General features: G+C 47.2%; 1 long non-coding RNA gene across 1 annotated transcript; it reads left to right on the forward strand.

Moving 5' to 3' along the window:
- Nucleotides 1–514: 514 nt before the first annotated feature.
- LOC123431102 lies at nucleotides 515–969 on the forward strand. Its single transcript, XR_006623033.1, has 2 exons — nucleotides 515–831; nucleotides 922–969. It is a non-coding gene; the product is annotated as an uncharacterized LOC123431102 (long non-coding RNA).
- Nucleotides 970–4,564: the final 3,595 nt, after the last annotated feature.

Genomic DNA, 4,564 nt, shown 5'->3' on the forward strand with positions numbered 1-4,564 from the left:
TTCCTAATCACTTGATCAGGTTATTTCTTGTATTCTTCTTCTGCTAAATCAATGAAAAGGCAGCTGCAAACTGGATCTTCAAAAAAAATGCGAAGAACTAAGCTTGAGATAATCATATACCAAGATAAAGTATTTTCACATGTCGTTTGCGTACGTACGTGTCTGTAGTCGGAGGGACTTCATGTTCATCAGTGTTAATTAAAGGCCAGCTAGTACTTCTCTTTCAGAAAGATTAAAGGTCAGCTATTACATACGAGTACAAAATAATGCTTAGAAGTTAGAACTAGGACGCATTTGGTAGCCCTGATGCCACAGCACATGGACCTAATCTGGTACTGTATTTTCTATTAAAAAACCTGTCTGCTCTCGACTCTGGTCCAAATGGTCTGGCTAGTTGTCTCATTGTGCATACGTGACTGTATAGTATGGGCTGACGGCATAAAGAGAGAGAGTGCCAGGAAAGCTTGTGACACTGATGGCAACACACTCATCACAGAATAAATGACTAGCTAGCTACAAGATGGTGTCCAGGTTCAATGCACTCGATCACTGTCGTCGTTCAAAGTTTAGAGACCCAAATGATGACTAGTTTCAAAACAGAGAAGATGCTTGGAAAGGGCATGTTGATTGAGATGGAGATGGAGATACTGAGGGTATACGCATCTTTGGAGAAGCATCATTCACAGAGGCGGGATGATGGCGATGCGGCGGGCGCTTTTCCTCCTCTTCCTCATACCGTAGGAGGAGAAGAGGTCGTCGTCGTCGTCCTCGCATGGAGTTCCCTCATTCGGACTTCTTGGCTCTCTAGTTTGTCGTTGTTCGTTCGATCAGGTAGGTAGGAGGGTTTTGTTCCGGTGCTGTGATCTCCCTTGTGATTTTCGTATATTTTCCTTCTCCTCTTGATGCGTGTTGTTCTTGCAGCTTGATAATGTATGTTTTGCTCCGATGACCTCTGGAAATGCATGCTTGTGCGTGTCTGTGTGTTTCTGGATGCAATATGCTGTGATCCACATGACACGATGAGCTCAGCACGAACTCGTACCCATTCAACAGCAAAGAGCAAACACGGCCAGCTCAAACCAACAAGGCATGGCATAAGCAAATTCTGGTCATTCAAGGGGCGAAGTGAAACAGGTTCAGCTAGCTAAACTACTACAGTGTTTCCACAGAATTTCTTAGGTATGCAAACACCATCGTCACGAGGGTTTCACATATAGCTCTACATGTCCATACCATAGATAACCTTAGCCAACTACATGTCCACGTGTACAGTCCACAACCATGGATAAACTTGACCAACATGTCCATAGATAACGAGATAGATAGCCTATAACGGTGCGAAACTCTATTTCGAGGTATATATTATTATAGCAACCATCCGACACACCAATGCGTTTCACGCGGGGGCAAACAACACAACCATGCTCAAAAGAAAAAATAAGAGAAAAAATGCGGGCAATACCGGACCAACGAAAGTTGTAGCATCACGTAACCGTTGCGCTGACGAGAGAATCCCACCACACTCAAATGTCATCAGATTGCCACGTACTAAGCAACACCGTCAAGAAGGACTGCGACGACGACGATGTTGCTGGCCTAACGAGTCCTAGGATTTCTCCCTATACATGGAGGGGGGTGGTGGAGAGGTACACCCGACACCCTTTAAGAAGGAAGGTGGCGCCCACACGCTCGCCGCGTCGATTCAAGTCAGACCCGACAAAAATTTGTCGTGACCTCTCACGCCCACACTCTAGGACCAACCTTCGGCTTCACCGTGCCTACCGTCCACCAACATGCGACACCACACTCACGAGGACACCACCGTCATCTCACCACGACAAATGCTGCCAGGCCAGACGGGGCAAAACAAGGTCACCATACACGGGGACCGGCAGAACCACAACCATGTGGGGGGGGGGGGACAACCTCCACCGGCTCAAGCGGTAGCAGACCGAACTCAAGAGGAGGAACACGCGAGGCCAACTTCCCCAATCGGGTCCAGCTCGGGCCCGCTAAGCTCCAACCGCCGCGCTGTAGCAGACGCAACACAGTGCCCCCCCCCCCCACACACACACACATCGCCCATAGCTCGCCAGACTGGCCGTTGGTGACCCGACGGAGGCCAACCGGCCCGCCTTGTCCGGGATCGGGCCCAAAGAACCCATATCTGTGATTGCCTAACTCGGGGATACGACGCAGGGGGTACGAGGGGGAGCCTCTAATCAGGAAATTCTCTCCGTCCACTCTGACGAGAAGGAGGAGGAGATCAACCTATATACACACTAGAGCCAAGAACAACGGAGCTCGGTCTAGCACACCTCTATCTAGAACTTGAGGCAGATGCGTGTTAGAATTGATGGGTTTGGCCTATCTTCAAAATTCTGAAATCTTAAATGATCCCATGAGTAAAATGGCAAGAGTTGGTGTGGTGGTGCTAAAGTTTAGTCCTATACAGCTAGTTGAGGAAGAGCTGACCTCTTTATATAATGAGTTCTCTCCACCACTCCAAGTGTGTGTTGAGAAAAGAAAGGAGAAGACCACACGCGCGCTCGCTCGCCTCGCCTCGCCCGGCCTATTGCCTTGCGGGGGCGTGGCTTCCTTTTGCCATTTTATTTTTATGTCTTGGCACACAAGTTAATTATTTCTTTTTCGGTAAGTATACGACATATAAACCAAGTCAGTTTTCGTGATCGCGACACGGTCCCGACTCTGGTCCTCCTATATGTTGGGGAAAGTTGCATGGGAAACAAAAAATTTCCTACGCACACGAAGACCTATCATGGAGATGTCCATCTATGAGAGGAGATTAGATCTACGTACCCTTGTAGATCGCTCAGCGGGAAGCGTTAAGAAACGCGTTTGATGTAGTGGTACGTCTTCACGATCGGTCCCTCGAACCGTCCCACGATCCGTCTCGTGATCCGTCCCACGATCCGTCTCGTGATCTATCCCACGATCCATCCCGATCTAGCGCCGAACGGACGACACCTTCGCGTTCAACACACATACAGCTTGATACGTGTTCGTCGTATCTATAATTTTTGATTGTTTCATGCCAATATTCTACAACTTTCATATATTTTTGGCAACCTTTTATACTATTTTTGGGACTAACATATTGATCCAGTGCCCAGTGTCAGTTCCTCTTTATTGCATGTTTTTTGTTTCGCAGAATATCCATACCAAACGAAGTCCAAACGTAATAAAAACCTACGGGGATTTTTTTTGGAATATTTATGATTTTTGGAAAGAAGAATCAACGCGACGCGATGCACGGAGTGCCCAAAAGCCCCGTCGCAGCGGCCAGGGGGTGGGCCCGCGGCAGGCAGGCTTGTGGCCACTCCTTAAGCCTGTTGGAGCCCTTCTTTCGCCACAAGAAATATAATATTCAGAAGAAAATCGTGTTAAAATTTCAGCCCAATCGGAGTTACGGATCTCTGGGAATTTAAGAAACGGTGGAACGCAGAATCCGGAAGCGCAGAAACAGAAGGACCCAGAGAGAGAGATCCAATATCGGAGGGGCTCTCGCCCCTCCACCGCCATGGAGACCATGGACCATAGGAGAAACCCTTCTCCCATCTAGGGAGGAGGTCAAGGAAGAAGAAGAAGGAGGGGGGCTCTCTCCCCCTCTCTCCCGGCGGCGTCGGAACGCCGCCCGGGACATCATCGTGTGACAGCGATCTACACCAACACCTCCGTCATCTTCACCAACATCTCCATCATCTTCCCCCATCTATATTAAGCGGTTCACTCTACCGCAACCCGTTGTACCCTCTACTTGAACATGGTGCTTTATGCTACATATTATTATTCAATGACGTGTTGCTATCCTATGATGTCTGAGTAGATTATCGTTGTCCTATCGGTGATTGATGAATTGCTATGATTGGTTTAATTTGCTTGTGGTTATGTTGCTGTCCTTTGGTGCCCATCATATGATCGCGTGCGTGGATCACACCATAGGGTTAGTTGTATGTTGATAGGACTATGTATTGGCAGGCTAGAGTGACAGAAGCTTCAAACCTAGCATAGAAATTGATGCATATGGGATTGAAGGGGGACCAATATATCTTATTGCTATGGTTGGGTTTTACCTTAATGAACGTTAGTAGTTGCGGACGCTTGCTAATAGTTCCAATCATAAGTGCATAGAATTCTAAATAAGGGATGACATGCTAGCAGAGGCCTCTCCCACATGATACTTGCTATCGATCTAGTAACGTAGTCAATTGCTTAGGGACAATTCCGCAACTCCTACCACCACTTTTCCACACTCGTTAGACACTCGTATTTGTTTCTTTTTCTAATGAGCCCCTAGTTTTATTTACTGTTCTTTACTTTCTTGCAAGTCTATCATATCACTCCTACAAAGTACTTCTAGTTTCATACTTATTCTAGGTAAAGCGAACGTAAAGTGTGCGTAGAGTTGTATCGGTGGTCTATAGAACTTGAGGGAATATTTGTCCTACCTTTAGCTTCTCGTTGGGTTCGACACTCTTACATATCGAGAAAGGCTACAATTGATCCCCTATACTTGTGGGTTATCAAGACCTTTTTCTGGCGC

The sequence above is a fragment of the Hordeum vulgare genome, chromosome 2H (genome assembly GCF_904849725.1).
Source record: "Hordeum vulgare subsp. vulgare chromosome 2H, MorexV3_pseudomolecules_assembly, whole genome shotgun sequence".
Lineage (NCBI taxonomy): Eukaryota > Viridiplantae > Streptophyta > Magnoliopsida > Poales > Poaceae > Hordeum > Hordeum vulgare.